The 25,364-nt window shown below is 37.9% G+C and overlaps 1 pseudogene; it reads left to right on the top strand.

Moving 5' to 3' along the window:
- Window positions 1–1,925: 1,925 nt before the first annotated feature.
- Window positions 1,926–25,364, top strand: part of LOC122070814 — a 47,906-nt pseudogene continuing 24,467 nt past the window's right edge.

Raw genomic sequence — 25,364 nt, 5'->3', positions numbered from 1 at the left:
TAAAAATCGAATAATAACAACAACAACAACAACATAGCCTCATCCCAATTATATGGGTTCGATTTAAAAAAAAGGGGGGGGGGAAATAAGAAAAGAAAACAAATGTGTGTCGTATTAACTGGTAAAAAATTAAACAATGCTGGACCAAAAAACCTTGGAATATAAGTAAAAAAAAAAACAAATGTTAAGGTAAGTAAGACCCACATTGATTTGGAAACATTGAATGCAGTGCAATCCCGAGTCTAAGAAGAGAGGTCATTTTTTCAATGTAAAACCATGAAAATGTTCAAGACAAAAAGTGATTGAGGATGAGAATACAAAGCATCTTCAATTTTCCTTTCAAAATGAAATATCATTCAACTTTGAAAAATTTAAAATTTGGGCAAAAATATTGCTACTTGGTTGTGTGACCCTTCCATCAGCACGAGGGCCAATGAGAACACATGCAAGGACATCAACATTATTGGAAATTTTGATTTCACAAGGGGGTGGAGTAGCCGTTTTGCACACCATGTGTTTGGGAGCTAGGCTATGCGACAAAGCATCTTTTTGTTTTAAATGATAAATCACAACCTAGCTACTAATTTATCAATTATGTGATCAGATTTTTACTTTTTACTCAAAAAAAAAAAAAAAAAAAGATTTTCTCCTTAACATACAAAGTCTACCTAGATTTTCAACTGAAAAAACAAACTAAGTTTTTGTCTCAAGTCCCCCAACGAATGTGTGATATTAATTAAGTGTATTGCTGCCTTGGCTATGCATAGAAAATTTAGAATCCTGGATACATGACATATTGTTGATGTTCTCTACTATATTAATTAATGAAGTATTTTTTTTTATCATATATAAAAGAAGACTAATTCAACTAAACTAACATATGGTTCTTACCAAAGGGAAAAAAATGCCTCAAATTATTTTCTTATTATTATTATTATTTTTTTTTTATGAAGAAAAGAAAATCTATTAATTAAACATTATCTCCCCAAGCCAAGGACCTAGAGAAGTACACATGCTGCAAGTGTCTCATAGTGTGATTAGAGTCCCTATATTTACACGTGCCCATATTAAGCATAGATATCCCAAAACACCTCAAAACTATAGTACAACCATGGCGAGTGGGACAATATTGGAATAGGTCGAAGAAGATCCTTTGAGGAGAACCAAACTTCAGTGATAGCCCAATGCATAGCGAACGCCTGACGCAGACCATATAAAACCCCACCAGCTTCAATTTCAGCGAGAGAGTGAGTTGTGGAAGAACCTTAATAGATAACCTGAAATCGACCACGAAATAGAACACCACACAACCAAAAAGATCCTGGCCTAAAAAAATTAGTAAACCCAATACATACTTAAACGCGAAATGGCAAAAAAGGTAGTGGACTTTCCCTATTCAAGAAGAATGCTAAATAGTCTGTGATAAAATGAGAAACAATGATATTGTTAGAGACTTGAAATAGATCTAAATCATGCATCCAATGATTAATCATCAAGATGATCGACATGGGGTTGGGGTTTATATGATTTACCACAACATCATTACGATGGGACCTAATAAAATACACAACAATAGCCATCATGCTAAAGATCCTACGTGCATCAACATGAGATAAAAAGGGTTCATAAAAAATCTGTTTTATGAACCCCACAACTGAGAGAGCATTAATAAGAGATTTCGAATAATTTTCTTATGATTTCTAGCATAAGCTCATTGATTACTTGAAAAAAAAAAAAAGCACATGCTCATTCCATGTATCCATTGGGCATGAACGGATCAGGTTAACGTATAAGAATATTCTCGTACATCCCTGGTCAGTAGATTTAGAATCTATTAAATGAAAAGAGAAAACATTGATTTTAAATCGACGGACAGGATCATTCTCGTACATTCTCGTCCATAAACCTGGTCCGCCCTCCCGGCCTGGCATGCAACTATGCAAGGAATCCTATGGGCTATGGCGGAGGCTGTCCGTTAGGGCCACGGCTTTTGATCTTATTCGGGTCGGGAGACTTGTGAAGATGAAAACGTCCATCTCCTGCGTGCAACGGCTAAAACCCTAACAAAACCCCTTGTTGCTATTACCGCATTTGAACTGCGTTTTCGTCGTTTGAGTGAAAAGCCGCAGTTTTAAGTATAAAAATTAAAGATTCTTCCCCATTCAAAAATTTATCTTCAGCGAGTATCAATCAATGGCGTCTGTGAGCTTCAAGAAGAACTATCGCTCCGTCCCTTCTCTGCAACAATTCTATACTGGAGGACCTTTCGCAGTATCCTCTGAAGGTTCTTTTTTAGCTTGCGCCTGCGATGACAAGATAAAGATCGTCGACGCAACGAATGCTTCGATTAAATCGACTATTGAGGGAGATTCAGAGGGCATCACTGCTCTGGCTCTCAGCCCTGACGATAAACTCCTTTTCTCTGCCAGCCATAGCAGACAAATTAGGGTTTGGGATCTCTCCTCCTCCAAATGCCTGCGTTCTTGGAAGGTACTAAGATGAATGAAGTGTTACATGTGAATTTTCCTTTTATCAATAATTTAGTTGGCTAGAAGGTATGATGAAAAATGTTTTTTTGGTTTGAGTAGGGACATGATGGGCCTGTGATGGGCATGGCTTGCGATGCGTCTGGTGGATTGCTTGCTACAGCTGGAGCAGATAGGAAAGTTCTTGTGTGGGATGTTGGAGGGTACTGTACTCATTACTTCAAAGGTCACAAGGGAGTTGTTACCAGTATCATTTTCCATCCTGACCCAAACCAGTTACTTGTGAGTTCATTAGTTCAAGTTGTTTACTTCTTCTCTCAATTATTGCTTGATCGGTTTTTGTTTTTGTTTTTGGAAACATTAATTATCGCTTGTTTGTTAGTTTGTTTGCAGAGTCACTGTTAGTAATTTATTATATTCGATTTTTCATGCATCTGAAAAACTGCATGACTTTATCACAAAGGAAAAATGAGATTTCCATATTTTAGCTTGACTACATGTGGGAAATTTGGGCAGGAGATACAGAATAAAAGGGAAAAAAGTTGTCTAGCTATATGAATAGAGTTGTAAATTTGAGAAAATGAAGAATTGGCTTATTTCATTGACTTAAGGAGCTCCAGTATGAATATTTAGCAGATTGTTTGTTTTGTACTTTGTAGCAGATATTCTGTTTATACTTGAGTCTCCAGAACATGTAAATTGCTAGATGGAAAAAATTAAGTATGCTAAGGAAAAAGATCAGAGAGAGAAGCTTACAAATGTGTGAAATCTTCCATTTGAAATACAGAGTAAGAAAGTAAATTGGGACTATCCACTGAATTGACATATATTCACACATTCCCTCTCCCAACCCCTCCAAAAAAAAAAAAAAAAAAAAAAAAAGGGAAAATTTTTTTCCCTTGTCTTCAGACAAAAAGATACGTAGTTCAAGAAACCATTTGTTCATGCAAGAAAACAGTGCGATGTGAATTCTTTTGCGCATTAGAGGTTCGATTTGCAATTGCTTGATTCATTGTATATATTGCTACTTTATTATGTACCTTGGTTCTCCTTGTTGCTTCATCAAATCAAATTCTGAATTGGATTGTAGGAGTTTTCAAAGATTGATAGTGGCCATTTTGCATTTGTTCTTGGGGATGGCTATATGAGAATCGATCAGCTTTTAAATTTTAGCTTTTCATTGAACCTTAGGGTCTTAGTGTCTTGGGAATTAGGGAAAATTGTTGTGGGAGGGGTTTTCTCATCTCTTACTCATTGAATTTGATTGAATGCTGCTTACCTTAAGTAAGTATCATACTCAAAGTTTAAGATCTCGCTCTCCCCCCATCTCGCTAATCCAAAAAAGAGAGATCTGGTGAGATCTCGGCAAGATCATTTATTTTTTCCCTGGTCGACTTAGTAGTTGGTCTTGGTGGCCATATGGCCTTTGTAGCCTCTGAAACTTGGTATTTGCCCTATTTTAGGCCTTCTAAACACAATGGAAACATCAGTTTTTTAAAATTCAAATATAAAATTATACTTTGACTTTGTACCCTATGTAAGTAGTCTCCGATTTTTCGGGCCTTAGGCTAGTATGCTCTATTCCACAATCTACATTCCGCAATCAACACATGACATAACATAATCATAAGAATTTAAAAGACATCATAGATAATTACTTAATTCTTTAGCAATTAACATTCTCATGACTGATGAGTCGCATTTACATACATTGAAAATTTGAAATGACATAAGATAAGCTACATAACAATATAAGGTCAATGTTATAGGCATCATTTATTTAAACAGAAAAATAAATAGAAAAATTCATTTCCCTCCATGAATCCATAGATTAGTGTTATCTGCATCACATATAAAAAAATACCAATATAAGCCAACAAGTATTGATGATTTTTCCATGGAAAAATGGGTTTGCGAAGATTTTTTTTAATCTACAATGGTTTTTGAGAAGAAATGTAACTCCAAATGTGGATGAGGAGGTAATATTCTCTACTCTTTAAGCTTCAATGAGTGTAGGGATGGAAATCCTCAAGTAAAAGCACCGAAATCCTTGTTCTTTAGTTTTTTTTTTTCCTTCAAAAAAGTAGAGAGAGAGAGAGAGGCGAGATTTGGCGAGATCTTGACGAGTTTTTGTACAATTTATACCTCGCAATGCATTTCGTCTTGGAAAAAACGAGATATTAGCGAAATCTTGCTGAGATCTTGAACCATGATTCACATTATTATGGCTTCCTCTCTTAACTGTTTGTTCCAATGGTGGTTGTAGTTAGCCAGTGATGTTTTAATTAATAGGGGGTATCCGTAAACCAGTTGTGTGGGTGAGTTCTTTGTTTCCTCTGTAGTATTTTATGCATCCTTTATTTCCCCTGCTTTTCATCATTCTTGAGAAAAGACAATCTATTTCACTCTTTGTTCCTAGCGCCATTTATAGATTATGTTGAAATTTATTTAAAAAAAAAAAAAAAATTTCCTTTGTCTTCAGACAAAAAGATACATGGTTCAAGAAACCATTTGTTCATGCAAGAAAACAGTGCGATGTGAATTCTTTTGCGCATTAGAGGTTCGATTTGCAATTGCTTGATTCATTGTATATATTGCTACTTTATTAGTGTAGCTACGGGTCGAACATTGCTTCATCAAATCAAATTCTGAATTGGATTGTAGGAGTTTTCAAAGATTGATAGTGGCCATTTTGCATTTGTTCTTGGGGCTAGCTATATGAGAATCGATCAGCTTTTAAAATAACGTCCTAACCATTCGTCATCTAAGAATTTAAATACGCAAACCACGCAATTAAAATTAAATAAATTTAATAACTGAAAATAAACAATCCATGCAATTAAAAAGCAATGAAGGAAAAAAATGCTGAAATAAAAATAAAGTAAAAGAAAGGGGATAAAGCTAGAGAGAGGCTCACAAGTAGCATTCTATACTTAGCCCGGTCGACTTGGCAATTAAAATAAAAACAATAAAATGATGGTTTTATGGTAGCCCCTGAAACTTGGTATTTGCCCTATTTTAGGCCTTCTAAACACAATGGAAACATCAGTTTTTTAAAATTCAAACCTAAAATTATACTTTGACTTTGTAAAGGGTAGTCAGAAAAGGGAATGAGAGTGGGGAGAGAAGATTATTGAAGAAGCCTACCTACCTCAATCAATGCTTGAACTTGAAAGCTTGGGTGATTTAAAAGACATCATAGATAAAAACTTAATCTGGAATCAATTAAATTCTCATGATTGCTGAGTAGAAAACACATGCATTGAAAATTTAAAATGACATAAGATAAGCCACATAACAACATAAGGTCAGTGTTATAGACATCATTTATTTAAACAGAAAAATAAATAGAAAAATACATTTCCCTCCATAAATCATAATCATAAAAGTCTGAATAAAAATAAAAGAGTGCTTGCATTAATTGAAATAAAAAGCTATTACAAAAGTGATTAAAGCAAAAACAAAGAAGAACTAAAACTAAGGAGAGTGAGAGAGGGAGAGAGAGAGCAACTAAAAAAAAACCTAGAAGAGGATGTAATATTCTCTACTCTTTAAGCTTCAGTGAATGTAGGAATGGAAATCCTCAAGCAAAAGCACCGAAATCCAAGCAAAAACACGTTTTTTCTTAAAAAAAGTAGAGAGAGAGAGAGAGAGAGAGAGAGTTTTTGTACAATATATACCTCGCAATGCATTTCGTCACGCCTTATTGGAAAAAACAAGATATTAGCGAGATCTTGCCAAGATCTTAAACCATGATTCACATTATTATGGCTTCCTCTCTTAACTGGTTGTTCCAATGGTGGCTGTAGTTGGCCAGTGATGTTTTGATTAATAGGAGGTATCCATAAACCAGTTGTGTGGGTGAGTTCTTTGTTTCCTCTGTGGTATTTTATGCATCCTTCATTTCCCCTGCTTTTCATCATTCTTGAGAAAAGACAATCTATTTCACTCTTTGTTCCTAGCTCCATTTATAGATTATGTTGAAATTTATTTATTGATTAAAAGCGTATTTCTTTGCTGTACAAGCATAACAGAACTATATAGATTATAGCCCAGAAATGAGAATTCTTGCTTTCCTGTATTGGTCTCCTTATATTTTGCCTTACAAGAAATTTGTCTGTCATAGCTGTTCTTTGGTAGTGATGATGCAACTGTTCGGGTGTGGAATCTTGTTACTAAAAAATGCATGGCAGTACTAGAAAAGCATTTTTCAGCAGTTACTTCCTTGGCAGTTTCTGAAGATGGATGGGCCTTACTCAATGCTGGAAGAGACAAGGTATGCTAAACTTTTCTTGAACTTGCTCAATTGCTAGTGATCTTTTTAAGTTATGGAATGGTTATTTGAGGTTGGTAGTTACAAACAATATATATATATATATATTTTATTTTTTGTGGTACAATCAAATAATATACTTACGCCTTGTGTTTTGGCCATGTTAAGTTAACTATACTTGCCAATTGAAAACATGTCCTCAGAAGAAAATTTTTATGTGACTTCAAGAATTACATTTTGTGTTCTACATTCACTCAAGTAAATTATTCGTTGCTTAGGACATGTTAGAAAGAACCTCGTTTGCAAGAAAAATTATTTGTACTCCATTGCTTTTTTCTTGTAAAAATATGCTTTGATTTGCATATTGGGTCACTAATTGTATTAATTAGACCATTAGCTAACTGATCTTTTCTCTGCTATGTCATTTGGGACCATGCTTTACCATTAGTGAAATAAACTGCTGTTTCCATGCTCTTATATTGGTGCTGGATAGGTTTGGGAACTCTAATACATGCCCAAGGATTGAGAGAATTTGGGTTTGTTGAAGGTCTACTAACACAAAATTTGCAACATGCATGCAGAAAATCTGGTTTATTAGCAGCCATAAATTAAAAATTTCCAAATACAAGTGCAGAAAATTCATTCTGAGGGTTCATGAAAATTTAATAAAGGATACATGTTAGGTCAGTACCTTCCTTTGCTGTCCTGTGAGTTGGTGTGCTGTGATCAAGTGCTAAGTTGCTACCGAACTCCAAAGAATGTGTCAACAGGTGCCTTCTTTTTATTACTTGATGAATCCCTATAGTTTTTGGGGGCTGTAATTTAATCCAAAAGTGAGGCAAAAGCAGAGATTAGCGCTATGTTGGAGCTATGGAGATCAATCTTGGAAACAAGAGGTTTTAGGATAAGTAGATCGGAGACGGAGTATATGATGTGTAACTTTAGTCACACTATGATGGATAATGATATGGTGAAAATTGAAGAGAGAGATACAACCAAGTGACTATTTTAGATATCTAGGAGGTCTACCATAAATAAAGAAGGTGACTTAGATGATGATGTTTTATAGAGAATTAAAGTGGGATGGATGAAGTGGAGAGATGTGTCTGGATTGTTGTGTGACTGACTGACTATTGTATCCCCTTAAAGCTTAAGAGAAAATTCTATAGGGATATTATAGGACTAATTATGATGTATGGGGCGGAATGTTGGGTAGTTAAGAAATGTCATGTAGAGAAGTTAGGTGTAACAATGATGAGGATGTTAAAATGGATGTGCGGCAAAACTAGGAATGATAAAGTAAGGAATGAACATATTAGACCTAATTTGGGAGTTGCTCTAATCAATGACAAGCTCAGATAAAGTTGTTTGAGGTGGTATGACCATATCCAACATAGGCCTGCAGATGCCCTCATAACGTGAAGTGATCTGATTTCGACTGAAGGAGCTAAAAGAGCTAGGGGTAGGCCTAAAATGACCATAGGACAAGTAGTGAGAAATGCCATGCATTGTCTGGGTCTGGCCCCATTTAGCTGAGATTTTCCTGACTTACTGGTTCTAGGCTTCTTTCTTTTTTCCTTTTATCATTTCTCCTATTTTGTTTGTCTTTCCTTTAACTTTCATTTCTCCTTTTTGTTTCTACATGGATCCATGTAATTGACCCTATTAAGTTGGGATATGGCTGAGTTTGTTGTTTGTTGCATCATTGTTGTGGATCAAAACAAGATGGAAGATCGATCAAAGTAAGTCCAGCAGCCTCCCTTCTCCAATTGTAGTGCAAATAACAACCAAGAATCCCCAAGAAAAGGTAAATCTTTATTCTCTCCCCTCTCTTTCTTTCTTGCTTTTTTTCTCTCCTAAGATCCTCTTTCTCTCCCCTCGTCCTTTTCTTTATAGCTCACAATCCCCTTTCTCCCACTCCCTCTCGGTCACAACTCTCTCCCTCTTTCTTTCCCTCTTCACTCACGGACTCCTCTCTCTACTCTCATGTCCCTCTCTTTTCCCCTTCTTTTCTCTCTCCTAATTCCTCTAGGACAGCACTTTCCTATTTTTCCTCTATTAGGACTCTTCTCACCCTCCCACGTTTTGTTTAATGGGGGTGGGGACCACAAGCAATTTAAAACAAAAGAAAAATAAATAATCTTCTAATATAAAGGGACTAACAGATTTAAACCTAGGACCTCTAGTTAGATAATGTACTGACCACTAGGCCCCCCTTTAGCTATTAACTAAGCCCGCAAGTTAAGTTATTTAAAGTATAACATACACATCAGTCCCTAAATATCCCATTTCCCAAATAGGCCATACAAGTTAAAAAAAAAATGTTATTCATTTTGGGGCATTAGAACAATACTCAAATAAGAGTAATTATTAGATAACTTGCTAGTGTTAGTGTGGCATGGGACAATTGCGGTATCCACTTTTCTGTTATCTACTTATAATTGGAGTCCATTCCTTGTAACATTCCTTGAAACCAATGAAATCAATTCCATCTCTCTTATCTCCATAATGTGTTTATAGATTTATCATTTATCTAAGATACACTAGAGCTTTCAACAGTCTCTATTTCTGAAATGAGATTCATAATCAGTTGCAAAAGAACTAGAATTAACACCATCTGGAACTATAGCTGTTGTAAACACAACTAGAGAGTGTGGAAGGCCAAGAAAAACTAAGTGGAAGTGTATTTTCGATCCAGACTAAGCTTCTGATCAAAGAAAGTTTTGTCTGCACCTTTGTTTCCATATAGCTTGGAGGCTGGAGCTAAGTAATTGAAATTATTATTTTTATTTGATAACTGTACTTCAGAACATCTTCATCTTGGGCCTAATTTTGGAAAATGCAAATCTACAACACATGTATGTAGATAAGAACACATGCATGTGCACACATGTTATTTATTTTCTTCATTTCTTGATTACCATTTAACTGAACCTCTGAATCTGACATGTTTGAGCTGTCTGCCTGCAATTGATAAGTTGAATTCAATTATGTCAGGTTGTAAATATATGGGATCTCCATGATTATGGCTTCAGAATGACTGTACCAACATATGAGGTGCTTGAAGCTGTTTGTGTTATTCATCCAAGATCCTATTGGGAATCCCTTTTGGTTTCATACCAACGATCCAGGTGGAACAAAAATAAAAGTGTATCACCACCGATTTTCTTTCTTACTGTTAGTGAACGTGGAATTGTACGCATATGGACCTCTGAAGGGTATGTTCATGAGATTATTTTTCTAGTTCTTTGCAGGAAATATTACCTTTGTTGTTCTTCTAGTTCTTTGCATGAAATATTACCTTTGTTGACTTGTTTGGGGACCTCTTGAGGGCTCTCTCTCTAACGCTATCTCTCACCCCTTTATCTTGTGTATTTTGTCAAAATTGAATTTGTTTGTGGTGGGAGTGCGGGACATCTTCAGTAACTCCTATTGATTTTCCTCCAACAGTGCAGTGTGCCTGTTTGAGCAGCAATCTTCTGATGCAACTGTCAGCTCAGATGAGGATGATTTGAAAAGGGGGTTTACTGCAGCTGTAATGCTGCCTATGGATCAAGGATTTCTTTGTGTTACTTCTGATCAGCAGTTCCTGTTTTACTCCCCAGTGCAAATCCTTGAAGAGTCATTCTGCTTAAAGCTAAGCAAAAGGCTTGTAGGTTACAATGAAGAGATTGTGGATATAAAGTTTTTGGGCGAGGAAGAACAGTTTCTTGCTGTAGCTACAAATCTTGAGCAGGTATATCTTTGTTGATTTTTCTGTTTGTTGCTTGTTGACCGCATTCTTGAACTGTTCAAAATAATGTGATAGATATGATGGTGATCTTCCAGGAGGGATGCCTTATTTGTGGTTCTATGATCCCTGTGGCATTTATTCTAGCGTACAGCACTTCTAGATTTGATTTGTACAGGCCTTTACTTAAGAATACCTAACTGCATATATATAACTGTTTCTAACTTTATTACTCGAGTTTATCTGCAGGTTTGAGTGTATGACCTTGAATCCATGTCATGTTCCTATGTACTGAAAGGGCATACTGACATTGTATTAAGCATTGACACGTGTTTCAAGTTCTGGAAAGACACTGATTGCAACTGGGAGTAAAGATAACAGTGTGAGTCTCTCTGTTGTTTGGCATTTATGGAGGGCTTTGCTGGTTATACAAAATTCCTGAGCTTTCCTACTTATTGCAACTGGAAGTAAAGCCTTTTCTGTCCAAACTCTACTACTTATAAATATTTATCTTAGCTTTTTCCTGGAATGCCTAATGTACAATTTTTGCGGTAATCCCATCTCTGTCATTATCTTATTGTCTGTATTCCTCCTCTGACTTCTGAGTTACAGGTTCGATTATGGGAGCACGGAAGCAAATTTTGTGTTGGAATTGGTACAGGTCATATGGGAGCTGTTGGAGCAGTTGCTTTCTCAAAGAAACAAAAGAATTTTTTTGTTAATGGTAGTAGGTGAGCTATCACATGGAGACCAACTATTACCAGAATCCAGATATGCTTCCAGAATTTGTTCCTTGAGTTATAAATCATTCACTTTTCTGATTTCAAGTAGTAGTAGCTCTTCTACAGTATGAAATAATTAATCATTTTTATGTGTAGAAATCTGTGTGTTTTTGATGTAGACAGTTTCCTGGGCCAGAAATATAGCTGCAGGAACCTAAGGGGTCAGGCCTCTGTTCCTACTAATGTAGAACTAGAATCAATAAAGTAACCTAGTTCCAAACAGCAGGATACTCTCAAAGAACAACCACAAGTCAAAGTAGGATAATAGCACAGCAGATCAGATTACAAGAGAAATCAGACCTGAAACAGTTGAAGCTATCGAACCAAATACTAGGGTTTCTCTGATCAGATTAGTAGTACTGATAACAGGGGCTTACAAGACTTCAAATAGGTCCAAATCAACTTAATACCATGAACCATAGTCCACGAGAACAGTATGAACTGAACCAGATCTGTCAATTTCAGTTCTGCTTTGTCACAGGTCACTAAAAGACAAGAAAAGGGAGAATTTTTAAATCTCTCAAACCACTTGTCAGAAAGAGCTCCCCTTTGGGTCGAGTTCTTCCCTAGGTAGGACCTATCTTTGATCCAAATTTCAGCCCAAACTGATGCTGGTTTGGTCTGGGCAGAATTTGAAAAATTCTCACAGAACCTTCTTTATCTCTAGACAGAATTGAGAGAAGAAGTGATTTAAATACCTTTTTACTTAGGAAAAATTTGTAACACTTGAAGAAGAAGAAGAAGAGCACTTGAAAGGAACCTCTAGGGCTTCACACTGCAAAGAGTCAATTGGATCAAACACCAATTCCATTAGCCTTGATCAAACACAAGACAAATCTTCATAGAGAAGATAATAGCAACAACCATTATTTGTTTATCAAAATCATTCTTTTAGGATCCTCCTATTTATTTATAATGTTGATGGGAGAGGGAATTACAAAATAGAAGGTTCCTCAAAAAGGAAATCAAATATTCTTCTAATACAATAGTTACTAAAGGCTGAAATTAGAAACTAGTTGAAAAAGGAAACTAACTACTAATGACTTGACTCCTAAGGAAACAAATATAACTCAAATCAAACCCAACTAAAAAGGAAACTAATGAAAAATGAAACAAACTAGTAATCCCGTATGCATCCTTAGAGCCCATTTTTTAGGCCCATAAAAGTGGTCTATTACACTCAAAACACATGGATCAAAGGCCCAACATGCATGGAACCCAACCCTAGGCTTATTCCTAATAAAATAAGCCTAGTTTGGTGAAGAATCTGCATAAACTCTCTCCATCTTGAAAAATTCGTCATCGAATTTTGCAGTAATGAGGGGGAAACAACATGTGATTAGCAGCTTTGACCATTCCCAAACAAAATTCTTGTTGCTTGTAAACTTTCAGAATGTAGTCTTCAAGGTGTGGAGTTTTCTCTTCAAAGAACCATGATTGCATAACAAACTCTATATGCTCACCCTCTGAATCAATACCAACTGTGAATGTCGTGTGCATAGAGTTGTCAACGTTGGTAACCTTCTCATCAAGGATTGAAGGAACAAACTCTTCCTTTTTATCATGAATCTCAAAGACTTGTTGTGGAGTGCTCTCAACCACTACCTCATCATACACAGCTTAAATCTTGTCTACTATGATCTCTTCAATGTAGAACTCTTCAGTGGAATCTTCTTCCATGGTTTCAGGAACCAAGACATTACTTGTAACATGAATGCCACAAGACCCATCATCATATGCATTGGCCTCATCAAAGATATTAAAATCCCCACCCTCAAGCGGATACGGATATAGATTAGGGTCTACCTTATCATGTGCCTTTCTAATTTCAGCAACAACATTTGTTCTCTGACGATGTGGATAAGTTTTCGCATAGTGCCCAACCTCTTGGTAGTGATAACATTGCACTTTATTTCCATTAGTCATAGGTGTCTTCCCTTTGTTAGAATGTGGAGGAAATGTGGTGTGTGTAGGAGCTGTTGTAATAAAGTTAGGTGTTGAATTTTTTTTTTCATGCTCTCCAGCTTGAAAACCAAACCGTCTATCTTCCAGTTCTATTACTTTCTCTGCACAAAGAGCCTTGTCAAAGCAATCTCTCATTCTGTACACATCAGTAATACCAATTCTCCTATTAATTTAAGTTCGCAATCCCAGTCGAAACCGAGAAAGTAATTGCCTCTCATTCTCCTTAATGCCTGTGCGAGAATAAAGTGCGTTAAATTTGTTCATATACTCTGCAACAGTCATATTCTCCTGACGAAGAGAGTTCAACTGGTCTTGTATGCGAGCTTTAAAGTTACGTGGCAAGTACTTGTTAGATAGTTCTCGTTTCCTCTCCTCCCAAGTAGTAGGTTCTCTACCATGGTCTTCAAGCTCTTGCAGTTTTTCTCATAGGTTCTCTACCAATCACGGGCAACCTCAACTAGCTTAATACGAGCTAGTTTAATCTTTCGTTCCTCAGGTAGGTCATAATAGTCAAAGTAGTCATCCAATGCAGCTACCCAATCATAGAACAATTAGGGGTTATGTCTACTATCATACTCCTTCAGATCAAGCTTGACTTTCTGTGAATCTCCTGAGTATCTCTGATGTGTAGGTTGTTTAGTGTCAAAATAACCCCTCATATACTCTTCAAAGCTGGGTTGCACTACAGGGATTCTTTGTGGTCTCCTCAGATTAGGGTTAGGCCTCCTGTTAGCCAACTGAGCAACTGAGTTTATAGCCAACATCCTTGCACCAAGAGTTTGTTGTTCAGTCCTCATAGTTTGTTGTTCAATCCTTATAGCTTGTAACATCTCCATAATAGAAGCCATGGAGGTTTTCAACTCAGCCATAGGGTTATTCTTGGCCATGCTCTGATATCACTTAATGTAGAACTAGAATCAATAAAGTAACCTAGTTCCAAACAGCAGGATGCTCTCAAAGAACAACCACAAGTCAAAGTAGGATAATAGCACAGCAGATCAGATTACAAGAGAACTCAGACCTGAAACAGTTGAAGCTATCGAACCAAATACTAGGGTTTCTCTGATCAGATTAGTAGTACTGATAACAGGGGCTTACAAGACTTCAAATAGGTCCAAATCAACTTAATACCATGAACCAAAGTCCACGAGAACAGTATGAACTGAACCAGATCTGTCAATTTCAGTTCTGCTTTGTCACAGGTCACTAAAAGACAAGAAAAGGGAGAATTTTTAAATCTCTCAAACCACTTGTCAGAAAGAGCTCCCCTTTGGGTCGAGTTCTTCCCTAGGTAGGACCTATCTTTGATCCAAATTTCAGCCCAAACTGATGCTGGTTTGGTCTGGTTCAAATTCTCACAGAACCTTCTTTATCTCTAGACAGAATTGAGAGAAGAAGTGATTTAAATACCTTTTTACTTAGGAAAAATTTGTAACACTTGAAGAAGAAGAAGAAGAGCACTTGAAAGGAACCTCTAGGGCTTCACACTGCAAAGAGTCAATTGGATCAAACACCAATTCCATTAGCCTTGATCAAACACAAGACAAATTTTTATGGAGAAGATTATAGCAACAAGCATTAATTTGTTTATCAAAATCATACTTCTTTTAGGAACCTCCTCTTTATTTATAATGTTGATAGGGGAGGGAATTACAAAATAGAAGGCTCCTCAAAAAGGAAACCAAATATTCTCCTAATACAATAGTTACTAAAGACTGAAATTAGAAACTAGTTGAAAAAGAAAATTAATTACTAATGACTTGGCTCAATTAATAACTTGACTCCTAAGGAAACAAATATAACTCAAATCAAACCCAATTAAAAAGGAAACTAATGAAAAAAAAAAAAACTAGTAATCCCGTGTGCATCCTTAGAGTCCCTCTTTTAAACCCATAAAAGTGACCTATTACACTCAAAATTCATGGGATCAAAGGCCCAACATGTATGGAACCCAATCCTGGGCTTATTTCTAATAAAATAAGCCTAGTTTGGTGAAGAATCTGTATCGCCTACATAAGTGGTTGGGCCAACCAGCCTTGAGTGTTACTGGTTCACTCAACGTGGGGGACAATAGTTATTTTGTTTTTATTTACTTTCTATTTTGAAGTGTCTAAGGTTAGGTAACTAAATTACTTGGTGCACAAGTGACGGAAGGCCTTAGGGAAGAAGGGGAAGATCCGAGTTTTTGGGTGGGGGGAGGAAGGGATCCACACACACACATAGCACAAATTCAACAAATTCTCATTCAAAATAACTTGTCCATTGATTACAACCTATATATAGGGAAACTAAAGACATTAAACTGAAATAAAAACTAGTCTAAAACAATCATAAAAGGAAACTAATGCAAAAAGGAAAGAAATACTAACTCATACGTTCAAATCTAGAAAAAAAGGGCAAGAAATAAGACAAATAAACTACGAATTATTTCCAACCCTAGGCTGGACCGGTTCTTCTTGGCTCTTGGCTTCCAAAGTCGGTCATGCTGGTCCAACTAGGCAATTGCACTCATGTTTGCATCAGCTCTCCTCTTAAAAGAACTTGACTCCGTCTAGTTAGGAAAAAGACCAATGAGACCATCTGAAGGAATATGCTGAATGAGGAATGATCCCACCATCTTCTTGAGCTTAATTTCAGGGAGATCTTTGGCAAGATGAAACTTCATAGTCTTGTTGGTATGCTTGAAAGCATAGGTGTTGGTATAGCCCCAATGCTGTACTTTCTTGTCAAACAACCAAGGTCGACCAACAAGGATATGGCACACCTTCAGAGGGTGGACATGACATTGGACTGTATCCTTAAATCCACCAATAGAATATGTGACAAAACACTTATCTGTGATCTTGAGATTAGTGTTTTTTACCCAAGCAACCTTGTAGGGATTTGGATATGGCTTTGTCTTCAATCCTAGCTTACAATCAATGTCTTCAGAGACAACATTAGTGCAACTACCTCCATCAATGACCAAGGTTAACAGTTGGTCATTACACTTCACACAGGTCTGGCAAATACTATTGCAGTGCCAATCTTCATCGTCAACGACTTTCTGAGGGGTCAATGCATGACCAATGACATAAAAAAGATGTGGGTCCTCATCATTTAGAGTGTCATGGACTTCACCTGATGCACGCTTTTCCTTTGAATCAACTGTGTCAGAACCAAGGTGTTCTTTGGGAATATAAGGTATAGGAGAATCCTTATCAATAAAGGCAACAATATAGCTGGGACATTGAGCACTGATATGTCCTAATTCGTTACACGAGTGGCACCGAACTGTAAACTTTGTTGCCTTAGAAGATTTATTAGAACCACACCGAGGGGGCGAGTATGGACGAGTAGGCCGTGAAGATGGCATTTCAGAAGCATGTTGAGGTGGAGAATACAACTGACTAGGTTGTGAAGATGCTATAGATGAAGCACTAGCTTGTGGTTTGCTGAATGACTTTGCCTGGGTAGAAGGCTGCCACTGAATGGAACTAGGACCCCTAGGAAAAGTATCCGTTAAATTTCTTTGGTTGTATGGACATTTTGGACTTCTTTGACTTGATATGCTACCTGTACAACATTTTCCATTGTAGGCAGTCGACTGGTTGCAAGAGCAGCACTAATTTGAGGGTGCAAACCATTGTGGAATTGTGCCACCAATGATTTTTTATCCCACTCAAAATCAAAATGAGTGGCAAAATAATAAAATCTAGCAACATACTTTTAAAAAACAATTAGATTTTCCTATTTTAACTGTGCAAACTTGAGATGCATGCATTGCTTGTAATCAGGAGGCAAAAATCTCTGGTTCATGACTTCATGCATTTAAGCCCAAGTAGTGACTAAGGCACCATTTGATAACATTTCTGCTGTTTCTAGACACAGAAATAGCAGAAAAGGCTTTTCATGTTTCTGGAAACAAAAATGGATTTTTTGGTGTTTGATAAACTTGTTTCTCGAAACGTTTTTTCGGACATAATGCCACTAAAAAACCAAATAATATCATCCGATGCCCAAAAGGGAGAGGGTTCGGTTGCCTCTTTTTAGGTTTAAATAGTTGAGAGATTTATAGGGCACAATAACTTTTTTTTTTCTCTCAAATTCGTTTCTAGAAACGACAAAACAAGTCCGACTTGTTTCGTCAAAGTCGTTTCTAGAATTGTAAATAAGCATAAATTTTGATTTATGTTTTTAGAAACGGGTGAAATGAAACAACTTTATCAAACACTTTTTAGGTTGTTTCTCAGTTTCTGGGAACAAGAAAACGTAGAAACGGTAGAAACGGAACGTTGTCAAACAATGCCTAATTCAATGCCTCAGGTTTGGTTCTATTGCTGTTGCTTGACCCACTAGACTCTGTGAATCCAGTCAAGGTACAGTTTTGGATTGTTATCTTTATAAAAATCAGGGACATCCAATCTTGGAGCTCTTCTTTCCGCTCCATCTTCATATCGACCAGTTCCATATGGTGGTGGAGGTGTATGATGTGGTGGCGGTGGTGTTAGTGGTGGCAGTGGTAGTGATGGATCCCGTGGGGTGGTGTTGGAAGAATCCCCAGATTCAATGGGACTCTTTCCTTTATCTGCGGCCACCAGTCAATTAATGGTAGTTTGCATAGATTCCATCATTGTTTGAAGAGAAGTGATAGCGGTAGTGAGGGCATCAAATTTTGCATTAGTTTCTCCCTTGGAGGAGTTGAGCTGCTGGAGGACTTCACTATTGGCTACCATGGTGAAAGGAAACAAAAGAGAGCTGAAAGAGTAATGGCAAGACAGTAAATAGATGGAAGTTTTAAAGGGGATGACAATTTGGTAATTAAGGTGAAATTCCAATGATTGTGGCAGTAATTTACATATGAAATCTTAGCTTGAAAACACAAAGAAAGAAACGATTGACAGGGAAGGGGTATATTCGGAATCATGTTATAAAATAGGGACAAAAGGAAATAAAAGAGAAAGACGGGCAAAGTGCGAAAACAGAAAAATTAATGAAAGTAAAGTGGAGTCTTAGAGTGGTGTTTGGATTACCAACAAAGGAAGGAGATCTTCTTCAACTTGGAGATGAAAACCAACAAGGAAGGGGAAGGTGAGGAACCAGCGAAGTCTGAGGAGGATATAGATCACCAGGCTGTGAAGATGCTTGTGTGGACTCACCATAGCTGCTTGCTAGAGCGGGCCTATATGTTTTTTTTTTTTTTTTGGGGGGGGGAGGGGAGGGTAGTGAGTCTGAGAAAATGCTCTCCACAGAAGACGACTTGTTATTTGACTAACCTCATACTCAGTGGGAAATGAAGAAGAACTACTTGCCATACCCACTATACGCAGAACTGGAGCCTTTGGGATAGAATAGTGCATGCCATTGATGCAGCATTGCAGACATACACAAAGAGATAGAAGGGGCCTGTCGGCAGGCTGGTTAGGGCTACACAAGCTGCCCACAATGTGTACGGGTGATGTAGTTAGGTGTGGAAAATTTTGGGAGTAATTTAGTGATTTTTGTTTCCTTAATTATTAGTGTAGGGTGTGGTCAAGTTTAGTAGGAGATTTTATTTCAGTTGTTATTTAGGGTAGTTTCCAATTTATTTAGCTTCCATTGTTACATTTTGCTTGCCTTTATATTGATGTAACCCAATGAAGAATTCAGATTTTGGAGAATTAAAACTTGATGGAGATTTTGGGTGTGAACCATGGCTGCCGATTCCCTCTTCCTCTCTGAAATTTTCTAACCTTCTCTATTCCTTTCTCCTACTTCTTTATTTCTTCTTCTTCCTTTTTTATTATATCTGGTTTTCTTCCCTTCCCTTGTTATGGGCATTCATATCCAGCCCATGAGAAGCGCTGCTGAACCAATAAATCCCATCGATTGCATCTGGGATTTGGGTCGAAGGTAGCCTGTATCTAGGCGACTCACCCTCTTTGAACATCAGGTCATCATGCTTCTTCTGTGGTGAGAAACCAGGTTTGCAACTGGGCTGAAACCCTAACTTCCGCCAGTTTCAGGTTCCATCAGATTCTTTTGGCTATCAGGTTGTTGAGTGATTCCAGTAAGATCTGGGATTTGGTGCCTTGAATCCAGATTTGTTGCTCGATCGAACTCCTCAATGCCTAGATCTTTTCCTTGAGGTTTGGAGTACCACCTTTGAGCTCCACCGTTGATGCAGAATTGAGGCTGAGCCGGGTTGACCCTTCAGGCAATCTCAGCGTAGACGAACCGGATCTGATTTGATTTTTTTGGGATTAATAGAATATTTTAGGATTTACTTTATTTAGGAAATATTGAGTTATTTTATTTGAGAAGATATGTAATCTTTTATTTGGGGTAGTTGTTAGTCAATTAGGGAGTTACCAATTTGAGTTTTATTCTGTTTCTAATTTCATTAGTTAGAATTTTAGGAAGTAATTAGGAGTTGCTAATTTAGCTTTAGATTTTATTTAGGCAAGTTTTAAATTCAGTTTATTATATAACGGCATGTAATCCAAGTTATTAATCGGATTTTGAGAATGAATTGAATTGAAGGTTTTAGTGCCGGGTATGGTGCAAGACGTGTGACGCCTTTCCCCCCTATTCTTCTCTTCTCCCTTGCAACTCTGAGTTCACTCAGGGATTTCTTCCCTTTCTCTACAGGCCTTGCATGAAGTGGTATCAGAGCCGAAGGGTCCTTCCTTCGTCTCCTTTCTTTCCCATCTTCTCCCATTATCTGTTCTAGTTTCAGCAGAGACTGAGAACAACAATATTTAAAAAATATATGTATATATATATCTTACACGTCATTCCCAACCCAAACCCCATCGTTCCCACTCACTTCCTTTCTTCCCCTCTTCTTCTTCCCTTATTAATCTATTTATTGGGCTCATGGAGTTGAATCGTCTCGAGTACTCTTTTTAGCTGTGCTGGAACAGTCTCGTTTGTTGAGTTCATCTCCCTTAACCCCTCTCTTTTCTTCTTAAGATTTGGGGTGGAAATACCTCGAGTATAGGTGAACGAAGCCCTAAAAGCTCAGCTCTGTAGTCCCAATCTGTGGTGAAATATTCAACTTGAACCAGAACTGTACCAGTAGCTACCGCCCGGAAAAGTTTCAGAACCTGAATACTTGATTGAAGCTTGTTGGTTGATGTCTTTGATGCTTGGATTCACTCAAGCTTTGGAGGGCGAATTCTGTTCTCTAAATCTCCTGAGATTTGGAGTCCTGGTTAGGTGGCCGGGTCAATTTCTAGGTTTCTGGTTTTTGCTAGGTACAGGAGTGGAGGTTGAAGACAACCTTCATCCCCCACTTCACGATTTCCTTGCTTTATTATTTTATCTCTTTACTTTCCCATTAATACCCCTCTTTTATTCTTATTATGTTTTATCCCATTTATCTTCCTATCCCAAGAATACCCTCCCACATCTTACTTCATTCACTTAGATATTCTCTCTAATTACCAATTTTCCGCTCCTCTTATTTGAGCCTTCTATTATTGTCATGGAATCTTTTGTGTTCAAGTTCAGAGTTCGCTTGTCCAATGGAAAACCTGCTAAGTTGTTAATTGATGAGCGATTAGACGATAATTTTGTCTCACGATCTGTGGTGGATATGTTGTCAAAGACCAGGCAGATTATTTTTGAGTTGGAGAACGATGTATTCGTTGAATTTTCTGTTTCTCATTATTATGATGGTGCTTTTTGTGAAGTGTTTGACTCTCCTCGACGCATCATTAAGTTGGGTCGACGTTGGTTGGAACAACGAGACGGCATCCTTGATCGTGACAACAATATGTGAACCCTCTAGGCTTACCACATGCATAAAAAATTTAATCTTCATGGATTGGTTGAGTCAAAGAAAGTGGAAGCCCATCCTATTGTGGAACAGGTGATGAGAACAGAAGCTGAGAAAATTGTGGATTAAGTAATGAAGGACATCAATGTAGTGCCAGCTGTTCACTATCATGAGTTCGTTCTTTCCCATGATTTTTCGGACTAGAATACACCTCCAAAGCTTCACATCATAGATTTTGTTCGCGATGCAGACGACGAGCAATTCACCCTCGCTCGTGAGTTTTTGTTGTCATCATTCTTTAAAATTCGTGGACAAGTTTTCCTCAACATCGGGGGAGTTGATGCAGAATTGAGGCTGAACTGGGTTGACCCTTCGGACAATCTCAGCCGAGAGGTATCGGATCTGATTTGATTTTTTTAGGATCAATAGGATATTTTAGGATTAACTTTATTTAGGAAATATTGAGTTATTTTAGTTGGGAAGATATGTAATCTTTCATTTGGGATAGTTGTTAGTCAATTAGGGAGTTACCAATTTGAGTTTTATTATGTTTCTAATTTCATTAGTTAGAACTTTAGGAAGTAATTAGGAGTTGCTACTCTAACTTTAGATTTTATTTAGGCAAGTTTTAAATTCAGTTTATTATGTAAAGCCATGTAACCCAAGTTAGTAATCAGATTTTGAGAATGAATTGAATTAAAGGTTTTAGTGCCGGGTATGGTGCAAGACGTGTGACCCCTTTTCCCCCTTATTCTTCTCCTCCCTTGCAACTCTGAGTTCACTCAGGGATATCTTCCCTTTCTCTACAAGCCCTCCATCAACTGTGAGGAAGAAGAAGACAGGTCTTCTATTGTTTATACATATGATTTCTAGTTATTACAGATAGGCCCTACTTGTGTTTTAACTAGAAATAATTGCTAATATTACACTTAAGCCCCTGCTTTCGGAAACTTTATTTTACTATTCTCCTTATCTTTTGTAATTCCAAATTACCCCTCCTCTTCTAATTTTCTATTTCAGTTTGACCCTAGTATCTATTTCCATCTCTTTTAGTGCTTGGGTTGTTTCTGAAATTACAAGAGTGGCACTCAACCATTAAATTGAGATATTTTGTCATTCTTATGGGCCCTAAGCGATTCGATTTCAGTCTTTGGAACTTGGATCTGCATCAACTGGGGGTTATTTTTGGTTTGGTTTATTATTTGTTCCATTTGGATTAGCCCGTTGATCCAATTCAAGTCTTATTTTGTCTTAGCAGTTAACTTAGTAGAAGTTTCCTTTTTCCTGTTGTTTCTATTTTCTGTTTTAGAAGCTATTGTGTTAGCTGTCGGCTAGGAGGTTTCCTATTCTGGAACTCGCAAATTATTAGGATGTAAACCCCTCCCTTTAGTCATTATAAATAAAAGTATGGAGGCTCTCTAAGGCTCCACAATTTTGATAGAAAAACTATTGTTACAATCCCAAAATCTTGTACTCACAACCGGAAAAACTGAAAAGAGAAGAAGAGAAGAAGAAAGAGAAGAGGGAGAGAAGACCGATAGCAGTCCCAAAGAGTGAACAGCCTGCGATCAGTCCAGAATGGTTCTGATCACAAGTCATTATGATATATATAATATAAAAAATATGTCCCCAATTACAAAACTGTCCCTCACATAAGGAGGCAACCCTAAAGCACAAAGGAAAGCCCGATAGGACCAATATGCCCTTATTGGGCTCAAGGATTAGCGCTAATCCCGATACTGGATTAGTGTCAATCTCAACACTCCCCTTCAAGCTGGAGCATACACATCACCCATGCTCAGCTTGGTACGACCATTGCGAAAACTAGGGGCAAGCAAAGACTTAGTGAACATGTCAGCTAACTGATCTGGTGAAGGAACAAACGGTGTCTCAATCAGCTTTTTCAGAACAACATCACGAACAAAATGGCAGTCCACTTCTATGTGTTTGGTCCTCTCATGGAAGACTGGATTACTAGCAATGTGAATTGCAGCTTGGTTGTCACAATACATTTTCATTGGCTTGGTCATTGGAAATCCCAGCTCCAAGAGTAATGACTGCAGCCACATCAACTCAGCAGTGGTATGAGCTATAGCTCTGTACTCTGCTTCTGCACTGGACCGGGGCAATAGTAGTCTGTTTCTTACTGTGCCATGCAATAAGATTATCTCCAACAAATGTACAGTATCCAGTAGTAGATCTCCGATCACTAGGAGAGCCAGCCCAATTAGCATCAGAATACCCCACTAGTTCCATATGTCGATTAGGACGATAAATTAACTCTTTTCCAGGGGCACCTTTTAGATAGCGAAGAACACGAATAGCAGTATCCCAATGTGCTTTCTGAGGAGACTGCATGAACTGACTAAGAACTCCAATAGTATAGGAAATGTCAGGACGAGTCACAGTGAGGTAAATCAACTGGCCAATCAAGCTCCTGTACTGAAGCACATCTTGGAGGGGTTCACCATCATCCACACCAAACTTTTGGTGGGGGTCCATAGGAATATCAACGGGTCTGGATGCAAGCATCCCAGTATTAGATAGAAGATCCATCACATACTTCCTTTGAGATAGACTGATCCCTGTGTTGCAGCGGATTACCTCAATCCCAAAGAAATAATGAAGTTGGCCTAGATCCTTTGTCTGAAAATGGTGCTGGAGATAATCTTTTACTTCAGAAATTCCTGCCTCTACATTACCAATCAGAATAATATCATCAACATATACTACCAAAACCACCAGCTTATCACCTCTGCGACGAACAAACACAGAATGATCAGAATAACACTGAGAAAAACCACAAGTAACTATGGTAGCACTGAACTTGTCAAACCATGCCCGAGGAGACTGTTTAATCCCATAGATAGCCTTGTGTAAGTGACACACACGATCTGTACTCTCCCCCTGAGCAACATACCCAGGAGGTTGCTCCATATATACCTCTTCCTGTAGATCACCATACAAGAAGGCATTCTTGATGTCCAACTTAAGTAAAAACCAATCAAAGTTGATAGCAAAGAAATAAGAAGGCGAACAGAATTCATTCTAGCAACTGGGAAAAAGGTCTCAAAGTAATCAACACCATATGTCTGAGTATACCCCTTAGCAACCAGACGTGCCTTCAACCGCCCATCAGAATGATACTTAACAGTGGACACCCAGCGACACTTCACCAGATCCTTACCAGGAGGTAAATCTACCAAACTCCAAGTACCACGAGTCAAGAGAGCATCCATTTCTACATCCATGGCAGCCTTCTATCAAGGGATACGTAGGGCCTTATTATGGGCATGGGGAATAAGGTTAGTGGAAAGAGATGGGGCAAGACCATGGATGGGAGAGAGAAGATGACATAACGACACAAAGTTATCAATAGGGTATACAACCATAGATTTTTGTGTGTAAGAACGTGTACCTTTCCTGTACGCAATTGGTAAGTCATCAGACAAAGGAGGAAGAGGAGCCTCACCAGAGGAAGGTGGCAGTGGAAGGAGTGAAGCATCTGGAGGAAGTACCTCGCCACTTGGCTGACCAATCTTCTTCCTGCGCTGATAAACCTTTAGAGAAGGGCAGTCACTGGCACTAGGAGCATCAGGGAGGGGTATTAATGAGGGTATGGGTGGAGGAGGTGGAGAACACCACTCTATACTAGACGAGGGCAGAATGATGTACCTTCAAAGGTCACATCGGCACTGTGATACCCTGCTTTTAAACCTGGTTTACTTACACGGTTGACCCGGTTTAACTGTGTAGGACCTGAACTAGAGAGGGTTAAGGCGGGTTCCCTATGAACCATGATGGCAAGGGTGACTTTGAACACAGGTTGGCTAGACAAGTCCGAGTCAGTGCCAAAGGAGATGGGTGTACCCAAGCCGTGTACATGCACTTATCATAAGGCCATGTACGGATAATACTGGTATGTAGCCGTATCCTAAAGTGTATACGTATTATATATTTTGTGCCGAGAGTGAGATTCATGCTGAGAGTCGAATTCCATCGAAATCTCAATTGTTTGGCTAAGTTTTGACCAACAGGTGGGCGAACCCGCCCACCAGTGTGACCCACCCATGTGGTTACTAAATATTGTCTAGTATAAATAGAACTTATTGTTTTTCCTTTTTCTCATTTAATGCTTTAAAGAATGGGTGAGAAAAGTAAAGAAGAGAGAGAAAAGAAAGGAAGAAAAGAGAACGAAGAAGAAGAAAGGAAAAGAAAAAGAGGAAGAAATGATTTTAAGTGATGCTGAGGTTTGATCTTCTCATTTTGGCACCGGAAAAGTGATCCCCAACACGAGACCTACGATTTGAGGTGAGTGAAGGCTATACTTCTTAAACTTTCACAAAACCCCAAGTGAAACCCTTGATTTGGATAGAGTTCCTTGAGA

This window comes from Macadamia integrifolia, unplaced genomic scaffold (genome assembly GCF_013358625.1).
Source record: "Macadamia integrifolia cultivar HAES 741 unplaced genomic scaffold, SCU_Mint_v3 scaffold_113A, whole genome shotgun sequence".
In the NCBI taxonomy this organism is placed as follows: Eukaryota; Viridiplantae; Streptophyta; class Magnoliopsida; order Proteales; family Proteaceae; genus Macadamia; species Macadamia integrifolia.
This window is presented reverse-complemented; position numbering and strand designations above follow the sequence as displayed.